This window comes from Poeciliopsis prolifica, unplaced genomic scaffold (genome assembly GCF_027474105.1).
Source record: "Poeciliopsis prolifica strain line A6 unplaced genomic scaffold, Auburn_PproV2 SCAFFOLD019, whole genome shotgun sequence".
Lineage (NCBI taxonomy): Eukaryota > Metazoa > Chordata > Actinopteri > Cyprinodontiformes > Poeciliidae > Poeciliopsis > Poeciliopsis prolifica.
In genome coordinates, this window is record NW_026562394.1 from 6649946 (window position 1) to 6670829 (window position 20884).

The 20884-nt window shown below is 39.6% G+C and overlaps 1 protein-coding gene and 1 long non-coding RNA gene across 2 annotated transcripts in view; one reads left to right on the plus strand and one right to left on the minus strand.

Annotated features, from left to right (window-relative positions):
- gabrb4 (gamma-aminobutyric acid type A receptor subunit beta4) overlaps positions 1-20884 on the minus strand; it is a 53526-nt gene that overhangs the window by 23224 nt on the left and 9418 nt on the right. The window lies entirely within an intron of this gene.
- Positions 1865-17211, plus strand: LOC129368585 (uncharacterized). The gene is made up of 3 exons (XR_008606878.1): positions 1865-1970; positions 2040-2171; positions 16844-17211. It is a non-coding gene; the product is annotated as an uncharacterized LOC129368585 (long non-coding RNA).

Here is a 20884-nt window from a genome sequence, read left to right on the forward strand (position 1 = left end):
CCATTAATGCTAAGAATTATTTTCTCTCGGATTACAACATATTGATCTTTTCTCCTTTGAATTATCTCAATATCCAAAGCTTTGGGAGAAGCAAAAGCCAAAGAAAACAAACAAAAGTAGGCTTATGGCGGGGAAAAAAAAAAACACTGTTAAAGAGGTGCAGAAATTTAAATCTAGTTCATAAAAAAAAAAAAAAAAAAAATCACCAAGATAACCCTTATCAGCTCGGCTATTCTCCCTAGAGATGCATTATCGGTCTGCAGGACTGTAATCTGAATGTAGGACATGACTATAAATGAAGTCCAAGCTGCTTTTCACCCTCGCCGGCTACATCGTCTGAAACTGTTATAACAACACACAGCCATATTTAGGATGTCTGGGTAGAATTAGCAGCAGAATGGTGCTCTGAGCACAATTCCCTGTGGAACTGTAATGCTCATTCAGGACCTGAATGAGCATTACTGTTGGTAAATTTCTAGTATTATTTGGTTTGATGACTAATTAGCTTATTTAAATTATGCATTGAATTGCGGAGCCTCATCAGTCATGCTCAGATAACAATGAAATGTGCTCACAAACTAAATTATATGCTGCCTTTTAAATATGGGTTCAACATCTAATATCCATACAACCAAATAGTCACAGTCTCAGTGTTCATTCTCCTGGTTTTGAATAGAGAGTGCAGGGGTTCAAATGCCTCATGCAATTAGAAGGCTCACTGATCCAAGGCCATCAAGAAGCTGCATGTGGCTTAGAGAAATGGCTCAACATGAAGTGGTTTACATGCTTGAAACGGGATTCCTTCAGGACGCCACCGGGCCACGGCCCCGCAAAGGCCACTGGGTTCACTCTGCATCTGCCTGTCTTGAAATCAATCTCAAAAAAACGTAAGTGATTAACTTACTGAACACTGCTCAAGTCAGTCACTTTATTCATTATATTTCAAAAAGACAAAAGAACAACAACAAAAACCCATTTTGTAGCTATTATGTGGTGAACTTTGCAAATGGGTGACGGGGCATAATTAGAGAGCTGAGGAAGCTTGGCTAGTTATGTTTAAGTTTAATACAATTGAGTATCAAAGGTCTTCTCTACATTATGTCTTGTAATGTTCCAAACTAACAGGGTAGCACATCATTTGAAGCGAAAGGAACATGACTTGAAGTTCTGGTGAAGCTTAAAGAAGGATTAGTTTGGCAGAACAAGATCCAAATCTTAGAACATTTGAAAAAAAAAAAGACTATTACACAATCACAAACCTATCAACACAATGACAGGATGTAGAAAAAAAAAAAAAAAAAAATTGAAAAATAACCAAAAGACCCACAGATATTCTGGAAGGGGTCCAGAGGATTGATGGAATACTTTTCCACTTTAGCAGGTTTGCTGGAACACTCAGTGACGTTGTTATGTTTATGACCATGAGGATTTGGATCAATAAAATAATTCTGATTGTGCTGTAACTGATAACTCCCTAATAACCACAGTAAACAATGTTGTCATTATTATCAAGTAGTCGACTGACCGGAGTGATTTGATTGCTCATTTTATTCTGATCAAACTTTCATCGCCAATGGAGACTGCGATCCCTCCCTCTCTGTACGGCCCAGTTCTACTCGAACTTTTCTTTGGTTTTCACTAAAAGTTCTAAAGCTTTGTCTTAAGTAGCGCCGTGGACCATAGCACTTTGTAAAGGCAACAATAGCAGTTTTTCCCTGAGATGTAAACCAAGCCTGAAATCTCACTACCGGTGCTTTGGCATATTTCGGCTCTAAAAAAAAAAAAAAAAAAAAAAAGCAGATTCCAAAATTTAACCGTTACCAGAGTTTGCATCTGCAAGTTGAAAAGAAGATAAATATTTCAAAACTCCATGTTTGTTGTGCCTGTTTTCCCGGCGTTAGAGTCCCTACGGCGGATAAATGTCGCCAAGTTAAAGAGGATGCGACGTCCCGAGGCAAAGAGCATTTTTGGTGAGCAATAACTAAAATAGGGTGCGAACGCTCTCGGCGCTGTTTCTTTTCTTTTTTTCCCCCCCCCAGGAAGTCACCAAACGTGTCGACATGCCCCGGTTTTTCTGACGGACGCCGGCCAACGTCTCAGCAGGAGGAGCTGCGATCAGACTTCAGACTGAAGCTTTGGAAATAGATCAGTCTGCAGCGCGACAGACACAAGTTAGTTTTTTTTTTTATTTCAGCAGAAATGAATCACAGCGGTAATAATGCCGCAGATGTATGATGATAACTAAATTGAATCTAACTGGTGTTAAAATTGGTTTATTGGAGGACTCTGCTGAAGAATATTAAACCCCTTAACAAAATGCATTCTATGTGCTTCACCCTAATTATATTTTGCAGCAACTATTATTAAGAGAGAATAGAAGTAAAACCATGTGTTTACATAAAAAGAGACATATTGCAGGTTTCTGTGAGATAACTGAACATATCAAGAAGATAATTGTGGACCTCCGCTTGTCTGGGTTGACTTACATTTGGGGATAATGTGAAGAAAAAAAAAAAAAAGTATCTACCAGGTCGCCTGTTGTTGTTTTGGTCATATTCTCTTGTATTTGACAACAGTGGTTCAAATGGCGATCAGAATCCCAATCTTGTAATTTAAGTGTGAAATCCTAAATCACTGACAAGACTTTAGCCTTTTCACGATTAAATAAACTGATACACAAAGGTGAAGTTCGTAGATATAAGAAAAAAAACGTTTTTAGAAGTAAGTACCAGAAGTTGATTGGGATGAAATGGCCACACTAACACCCAAGCACGCTCTGCAAAGCGGTGATAAAAATAAAAAAATCGCTGCCTTTTATTCTGTTACGGCCTTCAACAACATAAAGCCGAGCTAACCCAGAGCAACTTTATTATTTTTCTTTACCTCCAATGGTTACCGCAGCAGTTTGAAAACAGCTCGATAAGACTGCTGTCTACTGACTATCTAGATGGCTTTTCTAGATAGAGTTAAAATTTTAAGTATTTTACCTCTTAAAACACCTTACAACATGAAACAAAGGAGCTAAAATGACTCAAATTGGACGCAAGAATACTGTGACTGGCTACCTAATAGTTATAATAACAGAGTCCAGCTGATTCCCTACATCAAAAAAAAGAAAAAGAAAAAAGAAAAGGTTGGTTGTTTATCCTGTCATAATGTTTTCACTCCTGGTTGACAGTTTGGATTTGTTCAGCCCTGCTGTCCTCTCCTTCTTTGCCGGTGTCTGTGTGTGCTGTCTCCTCCACTACAGCAATGTGTCGCCACATTTAGCTTTCAGCCTGACAGTCTTATGCTGCTCCGGGGCAGACAACCACAGCTGATGTATATACTGGAAAGTCAGGCTGCCCTATTTAACCCTTGCGTTATCCTGCGGGTCAAAAGTGACCCATTGCCATGTTTAGCTGTAGGAAAAATACCCTAAACTATCTTTTTTCAACTTGAAATTTATGACATTTATTAAATGTCACTTTGTTTTTGTTTATATTTCCATGAAATCTGTACACCACTTGGGTACAAGGATTGTCTTATGGGTCATTTCTGAACTATAAAAGCATTTAAACACCCGGAAAAAGAGTTCAAAGGAATTGTGAACTGTTCACAAAATCAAGCTTCCTTTTGTTTTCTTGTGTTACGAGAGGTACTTTTGCAGTACGATTCCTAAAAAAATACAAATGAATGAGCCTTCGTCAAAAACGGCCCATTCTTGACTTAAACTTCCCTTTCAGTCTAATAGATTCAGAAGTAAGAATTTCATATTTATATAATTACAATAATAAACCTTTACTGTGTAAAAGAAAACTGTTTGCAACACTTAAAAAAAAGTGTAATACTGATCGTCTTTTTGTACTGCATAACATAAATACATGTTGAAAAATTAATTAAATTGATTTGAATTGATAAGTAACAGATTGTTTCATCATGCAAAATAGATTGTGGATTTAAAATTCAATTAATTTGCTTTATTTTGGGGCTTTTGTTCAACCTCAAGCACCACGCTGGGAAGTGAGTGTTAAAAAAAAAAAAACTGTCTTAAATGCAGCATTTTATGATCGTCGGTAAAGAGAACAGAGCACGTCTCGACAATCAGACTGCATGAAAGACGTCCAGAACACAAACACCTCTTACTGTATATTTTCTGTGTGTGTGCGCGCATACTTGAAATATAGGCCGTTAATTACAATCAAGAGGATATTGTTTGCACTACATGCGGCAATGGTGTTGCTTTTAGCTAAAAGAAGAGAATCCCTTCTGCCACCCGTCTCCATCCATTGTGAGAGAAATTAAACACACGAACATAGACATTTACATAAAACTCATCGGATGTGACAACGGTCTTGATGACCTCTCTGGACAAAGAGGTAATTTTCTCTAAAATTGCCATTTGTCATTGAAAACCGTCATGGTGACTGTTTCTACGTTTAAGTTTGAGTAATCAGTCAGGAGTGAAGGTGCATTTCTCTTCAAATCACAAAAGTGACACATGTCTTGTCAATTGCTAAAACCTTTCTGAAAACAAATTTTCTGGGCAGCAAAGAAAACGCCACCTCTTATGTTAAAAAAAAACAAAACAAAACAAAAAAAAACAAAATAAAAAAAATGATAATCAAGCCATTGCTTAGCAACAGAGGGCTCCATAGCAACTGTGCAGCATTTTCTCAACGCTGCTGCGGGAGAAGCATCATGATTTATCCAGTCGAATCAGTGTTTGCTTTTCTTCTCAATGGCTACCGCTCTCACGAAGCCCTCTTCACGGGAAAATTAACAAACGCAACAATACGGCGCAGGGGCTGCTCCTGCATGCGGTACGGCAGCCTCCAGTATTCCCATCACAGTGAAGATCAACCTGCACTGCAGCGCTGGCACCTTCAGCTCAGAAAAGCCTAAGGGTCTCTTAAAAGAGCCAAACAAACAAAAAAAAACTTAACAAAACTAAATGTTAACACTGAACAGAAGGAGATGATCAAATTAAGAAAGGGAACAATTTAAGGATCATATGTGTTCAGATTAATAGCTGTGCTGCTGTTATTCCATTATTCTGCATCAGAAAGCAATATTTGATTAATGTGAAAAAGAAAACAAACAAAAAAAAAACCTCTCTTTATTTAGTTACATACTAAACACACTGCGAAATGAATATTTAGCTCCAAAATAGCGAGTGTGGAGCTGGATATTTATGTTGCTAACTAAACATTTTGTTTGAAACTGTGGCATGTTAGTAATGAATGAACAACATGGTGAAAATACCACTTTGAAAAATGAACCTCGGTTTTCTCTCCTTCTCTTTCTGACAGAATAAATAATCCAGATTATGGCTTTTCATTTTTCACCGTGTGACTTTACAAACGGCGCCTCGTCAGCCTCAACCTAAAATTTCTTGGTTGAAATCACCGTCTCTTCCCTTTACGACGTGAAAGCATTTTTTGCACACAGATAAACAAACTGGATTTTGAAGCTGATTTAATTGAGTCAATTTCAAGTCCATCAGTGAATCAGAATTAAAGAAATATGAGCATTTAAAGCGAGACGTTTTAATAAAACACAATTTGTCAATCAAAAAAAATCATAAATGCCACAAAACATAGTCTGAAATTTATATAAAGTGATGTTATGATGTCACCCAAAGAAGCAGAGTGTTTAAAATGCATTCACAGTTGCTTCCCAACACAGATGTTTTAAATGAACCAATCAGAGGCTTGCAAAGCCATGACATCATCATCTGGGCTTCTCCCAGATTAGAACAGAAATGAGTAATCTACTTGATCCCTGGGGGTACAGGCAAATGGAACCACAAAGACACATGCAGAAAGCTATAATGAACACTTGTAATCACGCTTACATGATTACAAGTTATCATGTAAACTAAAGCTCTTTTTTTTTTTTTTTTTAATGAAAGCACAGGATAGGATTTGGTACAAGCTGCGATTCCATTCAACAGCTTTCCACCAGCGCGATTTATTGTTAGACAAATCCATTTTCTGAAGCAGCTTGAGGGTTGCTGCAGAGCTGAAGTCGGCATCCAAGCATGAGGGGGCGTGAGAGAGAAGCCTCAGACAGGACATCAGTCTGTCACAGAGCCAACGCACACGCATCCCGACGTTACACATTCACACCTACGGGCAACTCGGAGTTTCCGACTGACCTCTCCGGGGCCGTGGGAGGAAAGCGGCGCGCGCGTTTGGAAATGAGCACAGACGCGGCGCGAGCCAGTTTAACTCAGAACAGAGGGGAAGGAAGAAAAACAAACAAATCCCACACAGATTGGCAGACGTGATTCCAGGACCTTCTAGTAAAAAGGCAAAACGCCACCGCAAAATCCTTCACCAGCACAACCTGAGCAACAGAATCCTGTCTGACAATGAATCTACAAAATCGGTTTTGAACGAACATCCACACAAAAAGTTAGCAAAAAGGACATTTTCTAAGCGACATGTTTTTTGTTTTGCTTTACTCTAATGAAATGTCGTGTGTCTGTGGTAGAGCTGATAAATCGGGTGATATTTTAGTCAGACCTGCAGATGGCGTTGATTTAAACCAGTCAAATTAAGGCCGATGGCTGGATGAGTGATGGCTTTGAAACGGTGAAATCCTCAAAGGCAAAGGTCACCAGACCAAGACAGAAGAGTCACAAGAGACGAAGTACTTATGGAAATGTTCGCAGGGTCGTACCCAAAAACAAACAAAACAAAAAAAACAACAACAAAAAAAACCAGAGTATGTTGTTTCAGACTTGTCATTAAAAAGGAGAACAAAGTCAAATTGAGTATGCCGGTCATGTTCAGCTCTTCACATTTTTCTAATTGATAGTCAGAAAGATACCAGATAGTTCAGCAACCCTTTTTAATGGGATGGTTTAGATTTGTTCAAAGTGAGGTTTTGTGGAGTATTTGTTAGCTGTCAGTACCTCTAAAACATAATATATTAAGTAGAGTCGTTAACACATCCCCCTCCCGGCCCCACTTATGGGACTCCGTAATCGACAGTATTTGACTCCCGTGAGTGACGATGCGCTGTCCTGCTAACCGTCGGTCGCTGTCGATGGCTGTCGCTCGCGTCAGTATGGAGGGTCAAAAACACCACTTTTCTTGCGACGATACCTAACATGTTAGTATTTTGTTTCACCAAAAAATGTGGGGCATTTGTGAAGCAGTGACAGACGCATGGTGCGGACCGTCAGCGTGGTTGTTAATAACAATCCACATTCTTTTCATGTTAATCAGAATCTAATGCAAAAGTCAGAGCAATGTTGGGTTTAAAAAAATAATATTAACATTAGTCAGATATATACAGTCAGTGACTAATAAAACAATCGGGAAAAATATGGAGATCGAGCTTCCAAATAACGTTTATTTGTAGATGCAGGTGAGAAGATACTGACATCTTAGAGTCTCTCGACAAAATCCCACTTTGAACAATCTGAACAATCCCCTACTTTAAAATGCACTTGGTATTATCTGAGAACACAAACATAATGATTATGGCTACAATGTAAAACAGGACCTGATTGCAGTCGTTTAAATCCTCGTTTGTCTCACAGCCAATGAGATTACTGCTCACATCAAACTAAACTACATCACAGTAAAATACAGATTGCTTTCAAAACAAAGTTATATGCCATCACCTCATCGCTTTCCTTTCCAACATATAGGAATCTCACCAGTGATCAGCACTGGCTATGTGGTTTACGTTTAGGGAAAATACAGAAGGACAATCCGGAGTCGAATATATGGCGATTTAAGGGAAGGCGGCTCGAACATGAGGAGCGCAAAGGACGGAGCGCAAGACAAATGAAAATGATGAGGTGAAGCAGGAGAGCAGAGGCACTACATCACCAGAAGCCAGCCAGACAGAGGATAAGTAAAGGTGGCCTCTTCTTATCGTCCTATCCTGTCACAGACTTCGCACCTGATATATGAAACCTACTTAGATCCGATGTTAAGAAGGAGAGCGAACAGCGCCTCCTACTCACATACATGGATTTTTGTCACGGAATTATGGTCCGCTTGATGTATCACCGGCGGGAAGCTCCAGCGCATAAATTACAATTCAATGAGGAACATTATTAAAGTCCTCTAAAGAAAGGAATAGTAAATTTACACTAAAGTGCCTTTCTTTCAATTATTTTCCTTTGCTTAGTTGTGACTTCAAAGCTGTTTGTGACGGCCACTGTTTAGTCTGTAGCTGTCTTTAATGCAGTAAAATGTTTACTGGTTGATTTAAATGCATTTGTTCTGTGTGTAAGTGCTCACGTTCCGTTTGCTTATGCATTTATATGAACGTGCAGTTAATTTTTGTTCGTGCTGTGATTGATTCTTGTTTCTTTTGCCGATCATGATCCCTGACAAAAGATGGCGTTAGTTAGTGGTTCGTGACTGGATTCTGTTTAGTTACCTCTACTGTGTCTTAATTGTCTCATCAGCAAGAATATATGTGTCACTTCTTAGGTTCGCTGTGTTTGTTTGTGCAGCCATTTTGTTCTGTTTCATAAGCTCGGCAGAGATCTTTTTCTAAAACATAATATTTTTGGCTTAAAATAAAAAGCCCTATTTTCTACAATCTCCTGTGATTCCACTTGCTTTTCAGGTCAGTCCAGCACACTGTTTCTGTATTAATGCAAATATAATATTCAGTATGTGAAGCTTAGAAATTGCCTCTCCATCCTTTTAATAGAACATAAAAAAAAACAAAGCAGTTATTTGGCAAAACTATTTGAATTTGAAAACAGAGAGAGAAAGTGCATTTGTTTTCCATCATTAACATTGATGCACTCTCATAGAGAAAGTATGTCAGCACATTGTCGCCTAAAGACAATGTGTATTATTCATTTAAAAGCTCACTGTTGTCCAGCCTATCATTTATTTACTCGTAGCCTGATTTTATTTGGCCAGTCCTACAACAAATGCTTTAATCAGTGCCATTATTTCAGTGTTTCTTTCACATTTTCGCTGAACATTGTGGATGAGCCACTTATGTGAGACAAAGTGCCGTCTATAGCAGAGCACGGTGTAGGTTTTCACAACTTTTAGACTTTTTAGCATATTGCATCCACAAATCTTAAGATATTTTAATTGCACTTTATGCAATAGAGACCAGGGATCTGCAACTTCAGTCCTCAGGGACCGAGGTCCTGCAACATTTAGACGTCTTTCTGCTTCAACACACATAGATACAATAATTGGGTCATTAGAAGGACTCTGGAGAAATTGACTTCATACTCAGGAGGTAATTCAGCCATTTGATCCGAGCCTGCTTTTTAGGGAAACATCTAAAAGCTTCGAGAAAGAGGAGTTGCTGACCTCTGGCAACACAAAGAAGAATATTATTAGTGGGGGAGAAGGATGATAGAAGGTTTTGCTCATTCTTCTTTGACGAGTAACTCAGTCAGACTGGATGATGATCTGTGGGAATCACAGATTCTTAATTGGATTTGGATCTGGACAATGACTGGGGCTTTCTAACACACCAATATACTTTGATCTAAGCCACTCTCCACATACCAGACAATATCTTTAGGGATTGTTGTCCTGGTAGAAGGTCAGGCCAGGTTTTCTTTAGCTTTCCTGGTGAAGATGAGCACCACTACCTGCATGATACTGCCACTACCATGCTTCACCATTGGCATAATGCAGGGTTAGCCTTTTTTTTTCTTTTTGGAAAGGCCACAAACAAATGTCTGAGGCCTTTAAAAAGAAATCGATGGATTTATACTGAGATGAAATTACACCCAAATTAATTCCATTTAGTGATTAGGTGACTCCTGAAGGCATTTAGCTGCATGAAGTTTTATTTAAAGAAATACTCCCACCTCATTTTTTTTGCCTTTCATTTGCAAATTATTTTAAAACCGCAGATTATTTTGTCTCTCCCTTGATAATCACGTGTCGCTCCATCCAAATGTTACACTCGAAATTCACTGAAGTTTGTGCTTGTGATGCAGCAAGGCGCAAAATAAGTGCTCTTGCAAGGTAGCTTTTCCTAGGCCTGTCGCGATAAACGATAAATCAATTAATCGCACGATAAATTAAAACTATCAACCTCATTTCAATTATCGGCTTTATCGTTTCTTCCTGCCTTTTTCTCTTACTGTTGATGACACTGAATGAAAAAAGGCTCAACTCTGATGCTCTCCACTGACCCTCCCTTCCTTATTTCCTTAGTGTCATGCCCAGCGCGCGCTGCACGACTCGCCGATTGTCGGCCCATTATCAAAACCTGAGAGACACATTAGCTGACAGAAATTCTAGCTATAACGGACTGAGAATCTATTTTATTTTTGTTTTTGATTGTTTTATTTATTTTGTGCATCAGTCCCAGTGTTAAGTGTTCTTTTGAAAGTAAAGTGTATTTATCTTTGGCAGGAAATCGCATGTATTATTACGTAATCTCTATTAAATCAGTGTAAAAAGGTCTTCAAGCAATATTATCGTTTATCGCAATAATTTTTTGAGCCAATTAATCGCCCAGCAAAGTCTTTTATCGTGGCAGGACTAGCTTTTGCACATTTTTGAGCATTAATTTCTGAGGAGACATCTGTCCTCGAATGATTCAAATGGTGCAGCGCCTCCAGGCTAATCTTAAGAGTCGACCTCCATGTGCAGTGAATCCCATAACTTCAGTGGAATGCTGTGTGTCGCCGCGTCCGGCTGAAGTTCTCTACGTAATTACATTAACCTGCTGTAATTACGTGGATAATTTGTCTCAGAGGGGAATAAGATTAATGCGTTAGATCTTTGCTGATATATTCAGAAGCAGTCAAAGTCACACATTGACTATGGGAACAAACGAGAGTTTCATCGAAACTGCTTTAAAGGTAAATTCTTGAGGAGGTCAACCAATCAGACACCCTGCTTTTGACAGGGTGCGCTGGAAGTGATGGTGGGAATGAAAGCTTTGATCTTAAGGTGTTGTTCGCTCTATGAAGGATGAGCAGAAGCCAGAGATGAAAGAGTTGCTCTTACAAGACACATATTTCTGCCATGTGAAACCTGACAACCTCTCACCTCTCCTGCACTGCCGCCTAGAGTTCAGGGTTTGTTTGTTTTTTGCATCAAATGACACTCTGCCAAAGAGGAACGCAAAGGCGACACTGTTAAAATGAAAACACCTTTAAAAATGGTGACCAATTGAGTAGAGTGCGAGACCAGAAATCGAAGGTAGCCACACACAGAGCAAGCTACATCACACATGGTCATGTGAGCTCTGCAGTGCTTTTTTTTTTTTAAGACGCAACAAAAGAAGAATTCATTTTAAGAAGAAAAAAGAGAAGGTCTGATGTGTCATGTTGAACAGCTGCTTTTACAGAAATAGCAGAAAAATCAGACCTCAGGTTGTAGATGAGCATCTTAAACATTAATTCAAATGATCCTAACAAGCGCTGGATTATGAAAAAGCACCTCAAAGTACCACAATGTTCTTTTGCTAGAACATTTAGCAAAAGAACAAGAAAGAAATCAAACAAACAAACAAAAAAAAAAAAAAAACACTGTTCCCTGCACACTGTCAACTGTGAGCTCCCAGGGTTTGGCTTGGTTACCACAGCCGACAGCAGATCCCATTCGAACGCTACTCAGGGACTTTAGAGGCCAGGTGTTCACGTCAAGACTTTTTTTTTTTTTCCCCCCTCCGTTGTGTTCTTTGAGTCATTATTAAGCACTTTCCGCGAGGCTCGCCGCTGTCCTGCTGGGAATTGGCTGCTTCTGTAGGGAAGAGCTGTTTCCAAAAGAACAGGCTCGATTGGTACTGTGCAAAGTGTGCAGGTAGGTGGCAAGTGTCAAGCTGACATCTATAGGAATGCTGGGGAGCGGGTTTTCCCTGCAGAACGCCGCAGCGGCACCAAACACGTAAGCAATGTCACTTACTTGTCGGGGATCATTTGCATGGCTGATCAGCGTGTGCTGTTTTTAGAAATTCAAACAGAGCCGTTTTGGTTGCCAGGCACGTTGGCCGGGTATGAGGCACGAAGAGATGTGAATTATTCGGAACAATTTGTAAAATAAAATACATTCACATCCAGACAGTCATTACGGACGCAACACTTTTAACAGCTTTTGCAGTTTGAATTCATTGTTTGAGATTGCGCAACATGAATGGGAAGCCAAAGATTTTTTTTGTATGTAGTATGAAGAGACTCGGTTTAGAAGATTCATAATTCAGTCAAACACTATTATTAAAAATAATGTATGTATGCAAATTTTTATCCTTACAGCTTTAGTTTAATCCTGATTTTGTCTTCTTGTTGAGAATTAACTTCTGGTATATTTTCTCTGATGTAGTAATTTTAATCTAAATTACTAAGTTATTACTAATTGTCCTGAACAATTTAGCTTTTATGGCCAAAACTAAATAACTTACTGTTGACAGCATAAAATGATCTTCATTAAAATGTAGTGTTTTTTTCTCCAGCTCTACCCACCCATCATTTTTAAAGTGGAAACCTCTTTTATACGCCTGGCTCTATTAGTTCAATTATGGGCTAAGCTTTTAACCAAGATTCTCGGTAGCGTATCAGTTGCTGTCAGATGCTGTAAATGACATTTCTTTCCTTTCCTTTTTTTTTTTTTATCAGTGAAACAATTGTAAAACTGTGTCCTTTCCTCGACCGGTCTATCCTGTCTTTGTCAAGGGCGCATCTCGCATCATTTACTGCAGGTTCAAAAAGAGAGCCACTGTGGACCTCAGGGGGAGATTAAAAAAAAAAAAAAGAACAAAAAGAAGGTGGGGTGGGGAAAGTGCCCTGCGTGCAGGATGCCTCCCCGAAGCCTGACCTGGTGCTTTCGTACGTTGCAGTCCACCGTGATGCATTCTGGTGCAATTCCATCAGCATTTTTCGCCTTCATTTCCGAAGTTGCTGAAAACAACACTTTGAATGGGGAAGATGAAGTATATTCCCTTTCACCGGCGAGCTATCTCCCCCGCACCCTTGCTCCCACTGCCTACCTACATACACACCTCATTTAATTCAAATGGAAAATATAAGCAAAGGAAGGAAGGGGCGGGGGAAAACACCCAGCATGAGCATTTTTCCTGTTTCTTCTGCAATTTTTCTGTTTCTTCTGCAATAAATCACTGGCAATTCTCCCTCATAAGGATAGATATCACTTGTACATGTCTCCACATCCATCCCAAGACGCCCCTGTTTCGTGCTGAACATTCAATACTTTGAAACCAAATCCCGATCGCCTCTGCTGCAAAGCAGCACGCTATTCGACGTGAGGCGATACGCATATCAAGAGATTGTCTTCAGCACTGCAGAAGCGTCCGCTTACATTAACAGAATTGCCTCGGCGTATCATTTAATGGTTTCACTTGCCAAAATGCAGCCGCTGCTGCTGCTGCTGATGATGTCCGGCGCACATCAATTAGCGGTCATGTTTACAGAGGGCAAGAATAATGGCGTGGGAAGCGATCTCTGTAAATAGCTACACACATACGTGTACAGCAGTTATGCAGTTATCTCCCTGGCACATTGCCTCTGATCAATCACACTTACCTTCCACAAACTAATATACAAAGTGAAGCTGCAGGCCCCGCGGTTGCCTGCGTGTCCCGGCTTTCTTTCATATTTAGTCAATTAAGGCTCTGCTGCATACAAGAGCCTTGTTATAACTGATCTGCTCTTCCGTGGTTGCATTAACTGTTTCTCCATTACAAACGAGATAAAGTTCCAGCAGGGACACATTCTGGTCAGTGGGAAATGAGCTTGCCCTGCATGGAGCTGACAGGCACAGGTGACCAAGCTCTGACAACATGACCACAGGCTGAACTGAAAATCTCTGTGTGTCTTACATCGGGCTTTACAGTAACTGTGGTTTTCTTCTTGGCTCATTAAAACCCAATAATACTGTGGTATAGAAGTCTTGTGTTGTGTCCTATATGAAAATGCATAAATACATCTCATTCTGTAGCTTAGGTGATTCATCCTTCAGCTATGACAGGATGTGATGCTATTGCTTTGCTTTGTTTTTTTTTTGCCAAAGGTTATGTGATATAAGATTTTTGCAAAAGCTACATTAAAGAAGCAACAATGAGCAAACAAATACTGCTACTTGATCTCATGCTAAGTTATGCAGACACTCTGTGTACACTAATGAAGGTTCACTCTCTCACTGTCTCAAATGCTTCACAGCTTCCATTACATTTTAACATTAGGCAAAGATAGCTTGAACAAATCATGAATTAACGGTACATAACTTTGTGTGGTTTTGGCTCATTTTCACCAGATGAATACAATGGTTGATACATGTCAGTGCGGGAAGGATTTTGTTACAATTTGATTCAACAAAATCAGAGGAAATGTGAAACAGTATGAAGCTTCCCAGCAGCGGTGGTCTCCACAAGAGCATCGAAATTCTTCCAGGAAAAGAGATCGGGTAAAAATGGCAACAACGAAGATCTCTAATGTCAAAACCACTGGAGATAAGAAGCAAACACAAAAGCTTGTCTCTGAAACAATAAAAATAAAAAAAAATGTCTTGATGGTCGACATAGAAGAAGAAGTTTAGAAAAATATTTTTTTGAAACAAAGAGACAAAGGCGACAAGTAGCTTTTACTATTTCAGAAAAAGAAAGAACGTTGAACCTACCATTGAACATGATGATGGCACTATGACTTTCTGACCTTTGTTAAAATAGGTAGAACGACGACTTCTGTTTACATCTAGAAAGTCCTGAAGGAGAACATACGGCTATCATTTTGTGACCTTAAGCTCAAGCCTGGTTGGATAATGGAAGCGGGCAATGATCCAAAGAACAACCGCAAGTTCACCACTGCATGGCTGAAACACAAAACCCCAAAATGAAGATGGTGGCCGAAGTCCAGACTTAAATCTAATTGGGATGATGTGACACAACCTTAAGTGGGCTGTTTATCCTCAAAACCCCTCTGAAAAGGCTGAATTAAAACAGTTATATGAGGAAGAGTGGGCCAAAACTCCTTCACAGTGACGTAAAAGACTCATTATCGGGTATTACAAATGGTTGAGAGCAGTTGTTGCCACTAAGGGCAGCACATCCAGTTATTAGGTTTAACGTACTTATTCGCTTAGAATAAGATTTCTCCCGTAATCAGCTGGAAGATCATTTGAAAAACGCATGCTGCATTCACTCAGGTTATTGTTATCTGAAAAAGTGAAGTGAAACAAAATAGCAGAAATTTCTAAGATCCATTTTGCCTGCACTGCAGTTTTTAATATTTTGTGCATATGAGCTAATAAACAACAAAACGCTATTCAAGTAGCAATGACTTAATTATAATCGTTTCTTCTTCCCTCTGATGAGCAACATATGCTCATTTCAGCATAAAGCACATGAAGACTGAGCGGGAATCGACACATTGACTTAAAAATAACAGTACAAAAAGACAAGTTCACATTGAAAGACTTGGTCACAGCTTTGTTTTTATGTCAACGCAACTTTTGTTGTCTTTTGTAGACAATGTGGGGCACCCTCACCAAGCGAGACAGAGACAACCAATTTATCACCAGACAGAATTTTGAGAGGTCTATTTCAGGACGTACTGCCTTGACCTTTATCTCTTTTACTTCCCAAACAAAAGTTTCAATGTCCTCACTGACTTTTCCTCCCTTTTGTACATTCGGACCAAAAATAAATTGGAGATTTTGATATCTGCTCTCTGGAAATAGTGACCGTATCGTAAATGGCCACAAGAGAGGTCAACTACAGCAGATGAATGTTGAGTTTCAACAAGAATTCTTTTTTTTTCACTTAATTTGATTTTCTTATTCTTATTAGATTAAATATTTAATATAATTTTGTGGCACTGCATGTTCTAGTTTGTTGGATTTTAATGTTAATGTTTTCACAGAGAAAAAAAATGTTTTTCCTTCTTGTTCGATGAAATCCTGTTGATAAAAGATTGACGTTTAGCCCTAAGGTCCGAATCAACTTATGTAATTAAAGTCACCAATTAAATCACAAACTTAGGAAATTTTGACTGTGTGTAAATTTGCAAGATAAAAAAAAATCCCCTGATTTTACTACTATACTGCTTATCGGATGAACCATCTTCCACGCTCTCATTTTGAATTAAACTAGTTTTTCCATCCAGCTGCTCTTAGGACAAAATAAAAATCAAATAAAACATTAAGTAGAAAGACATTTACAGTCCGCTTTTATTTAAAGAAAAATTATAACGTCTTTGTTTCTTTCATAATATATAAAATAAAGAGCTGTTAAACTTGCGATGCGCAATGAACTGTGAGGTTAGAATGAGGTTTCAGAATCCCAGACGTTCTTCTTTTATAGCAGTGATAACTTCTGCAAATCATAAAGTGCTTTGCAGAGAGAATCCCTCTGGGAATCTCTCAGTTTAAGTTTTAGAGAGAATGTGTTGGCGTGACAGTACAGTCCAAGGACAGAGAGATTCTGACCTTTTGTCCGTGCTTCCTCAAAGATATCAATGTTTGCGAATGCAGCAAGAGTGGAAACTTTTTCCCCAGCATGAACTACTGAATTATGTCTAGCAATGTGATGCAAAAAGCCGCTAAGAAGATGTTTAATTGAATATTTACTGGTCAAATGGATTTTCCAAAAATCCGCTGGGCTTTCCACGCTACCCAAACAGGACTTAATAAATTACCGGTGCAGGTGTTGAGACGTTTGCAGGGCTTCCAGGTTCTTTGTCACGCCGTTTATGGACATCTACGCTGTACTCAGCGAAATCCATTTTCTCCGTGCTGCACAACTGGCAAAACGCCGTTAAAGGCAAACTAAGCAAGTATCACTGTTTATTACAGTGGACAAGGATACAATGCAGAAGAAGAGTAGCTTAGGAAAGCATCACAGGATTGGATTTGTGCTGATAATCTCAATTATTTTTCATGTTCAGGATACAAAGAGCTGAAAGGCAGAGCAAAACCGCTGACCTCGTCACTAACCAGGGAAAAGAAGCTGAATCGCATGAAACTGACTCAGAACGGAGCATCATACGTCTACCACGGATTTGTCTCTTGAGAGCAGAATTCACATTTCTGCCCAAAAGAGTATGTCCTCCTCCTGATTGTTCATAAAGGGAAATATATTCCTATTTCCCAGATATTACCCACAATATACATGCTTACTTCTCTTTGCAGATGTGCAAACAGAGCAAATATGTTACGGAACCTAATGAAAGTTTGTTGAAAACTACAGTGAATAACTTTGTAGATGCTAAATTAATCAAGTGGTTTGGCATGTTTAAGTGAACATGCTCTTCATTCAGGCAGGTGAATGTTTGTGAAAGTTAAGGTTTAGTGTAGGATCTGACTCAGGCATTGGTACAAAATAAAATTTACAGTCTTTTCAGCTTTTTGTTGTTTTATTTTTTAAGAAATCTGGACTGCATTCGGTAAAAAAAAAACACTAAAATCTTTGGTAAAAAGCTTTTCTTATATATATATATATATATATATATATATATATATATATATATATATATATATATATATATATATATATATATATATATATATATATTGTATTTCTATAAGAAAAGCTTTGTGCTTTTCTTGCCCAGGCCAGCAAAAAATATTTTTACATGTACAAAGGGTTGACATTGCTGGACAATGACTATAAGTGGTAGATGAATGCCCATGTTTTTTTTTTGTTTGTTTTGTTTTTTTTTTTTTGTTTTTTTATAGCTTTTCTCAAAGTCATTGTGTTAAAAATGTTTAAATCAGTACACCCTCCAGATACAAACTTACTATTATTAGTGGGTGGACCTTCAAAATCATTAAAGCAACTTTACTGCACAGTCAGCAGGACTATTTTAACATGTGTCCATGCATATTAAATTAATCATACAGATCCTACTTTATATAAATGGGAACTATCTTCTCACACCAAATCGTCGACTTTTGGTAAAGAGCACAGTTAGAAGAATGGCATGTTCAAAGCGTCCGTGATATGTCGCCCTTCGTGCTTTGTCAATAGTGCGCTCCGAGATCATAAAACTCATTCCCTTGATGACAGGTTCATTTGAAATATGTCCTGGGGAAGGACAAACGTGTGAACGAGGCCGGAGAGCCGAGAGCGGGCCCCTCGTACCGTATCTCTTCCCACCGACAGGACATTCGCTTCTTTTCGGATCTTTCTTGTTGACATATCATATTGGTGCCGGCAAAGTGAAATAAATCCTCAGCAAACCTACACGCTGGTGGCCCATTTTTCAACATGCTTCCCCGTGCCCCCACGTACAAATCAATGGCGGTTATGGACGCGGCGTCAGACGATCCAGTTCTTTTTCTGACCGATAATTGCACAGTCCCTGACACCTGCGCAGAGAGGCACCCGAGAAGCAGATTAACACGGAGCGGCGTACCGATCTGCTTCTGTGTGCCTTCATCTGGCAGATCAAGAGAAGATAACAACAGCTATTGTTGCAAATAAACTACTCAGTGCTTGGCACCCGCTACAGTGCCATATGCGTCCTTTTCTTTTTTCAGTTCTGGCAACAAGGCCACCTACATATGCCGAGCATCCATCTATCCTTTTCTAGCACATGAACTAATAAGAGCAAAGAGGAAAATGGCTGGATACAGCAAGTGGAATATTGCGTTTAATCACACAAAACTCAACATCTCACGTTGCATGATGAAGAATCAGTAAAATCGGTTTTGTTCTTCAGATTGGTAATTAAAGGGGGAATCTCTGACAACTCCTAGTCAAAGACTCATTTGTAAATGGATGGAAAGACTCTTTGAGTATCAATGTTCTCATAAAGTAGGTCATGTAATTTGTCACTCAACTTCAAGATACATTTATTCAGATACATTTTATGGGTCATTGCTTTGAGGCTTCATTATAGAGCAGAATGAGCTCGTCTTGGTCAAAAATGATCCCTGTTTTTGGTAGACTTGTACACAACAAGTTCACACATTTGAGACACGGTCACTGAAGGGTCATATAAAACATAAACCAAAAAAAATCACTGAATGGAGAAATGTGTAGGTCATTGAAGGTGATACGAAGCGCTCTTGTGGAGGTCGAGATTTTGAGTTGCACTGCCTTGTGTGTTTCAATTTCTCTAGAATTTGCGAGCATTTATGTCTCATGTATGTACATGTCTGCAACCCATTGCAAGAAAGGCTCCTAAAAACTTGCCACTGTACTTTGCTATGAGTGAATGCGACCTGAGCTCAAATGGGGTATAAGGTACAAACACTTTCTCTAATGGCTGCAATTCTCAGCAGTGGTCCTTCACTGGGCACAAGCACACTGCTATGATTGTGTTTCCCCCACAGTCACAGTGGGTGCTTGATATATTTCAGTTTTTCTATGCCATGGTGCAGCATCTGAATGACTTTTCAGCACCCGCGCTGTACTCTCCCAACCCTGGTAATCGAAATGGTGTACAGGTGGACAAGCGCATTGCAATCAGAGCAGAGTCAAATGTTCATGGGAAAACAGTTCATACGTTTGGATGAGGATGTCAAACGATACAAACGCCACAGAGAATCAATACAATTTTGCCTGTGACAGATGATTATGATTGATTTATTTTTTATTTCACAAGTGCGGTATGCTGATCTCTGAAGGATCTATCTAAAAGGAAGTCTTTAGATGGTTTCCCGACTGCAGGGCATTGATTTTATTGAATCCAGACTTCATCCAGCATCAAAGTAACCTGTGTTTGTATGACCTTCAACCATTTGGTTTACGTGTGAGTGTGTGTGTGTGTGAGTGTGTGTGTGTGTGTGTGTGTGTGAGTGTGTGTGTGTGTGTGTGTGTGTGTGTGTGTGTGTGTGAGTGGCCTTGCATTTGATACATTGTAAGAACCATTTTCCTAATACATAACACATTATAGAGACTCGTGGCAGAGGATCAACCCCTAATCGTTGATCCTCTGCTGTGATTGCTGTGTTCACTGTACTGTTGTAAACCTCATGTATTGCAAAAAACCTTGATGTTACTGCAGTGGGAGGAGTTTCATATGCAAAATGAACAATTGTACCTAACTTAAACTCAATTCATACTTTAGTCCTAAACTTCGTCCCAAGCCCTAAGTTAGGCATCGACTGGTAGAGGTCGGAAGTATGGAAAGCCTTTTTACATTTTGAGAAATGTACCATATGTGTATCTGTGAGTGAGAGAGAGTGTGTAAGCAGAAATAATTGGGCTTGTGTTGAGTACAGGTGTATGTGAATGAATTTGTCACCTGGAGGTGTACACTTTTTAGACTGGTGAGACGGATGGAAGGACTGCAACCCATAGCACGGGCAACAAAGGACAGATGGAGATGACTCTGGAAGGACGCAACAGCCCCAGGCAGACACAAAGCACCACCCCAGGCAGGTCATCAGTGAAGCAAAAGAGCAGCAGCCTCAAGGCCAAAGAGGCACAGCCCCTAGTGGCCCAGGGCCCAGAGCTCCCAACACACAGACAACACAAGGACCAAGAGAAGGCACCTGATGAGAGAGCTCCTGAGGGGACTGTAGAGACGGACGCCCACTTGAGCCCAGCGCAGCCCCAATAGCCACACAAACAGCTTCCTACCACAGGGGGATGACCCTTACCAAACACCCCAACATCAAAGACCTCCTGACATCCTGGCCAACATTGAACCAGTATAGGCACTGGAGTAGAACCGATCTTACGGATTGGTACATGTACGGGTCCTAAAGTGACAGCTTGGTATGTTTTTGGAACACTTTGATCAAGAAAAATAACAAAATTATGTTCATCCGTCGGCTAGACTTTTCTAAAAACCTACACCTGTTTGTGACAAATGTAAACCAGATGATGGGACTCTGGGCCATTTGCTCTGCTCCTGCCCTAAACATATGGATTTCTTGCACAAGATATTTCAATGTAAAGTAATGTTGATGGCAGATATCTGACAGCCATTTGATAATATTGGGCTCCAGCAGGGCCTCATGTTATGTTTGGTGGT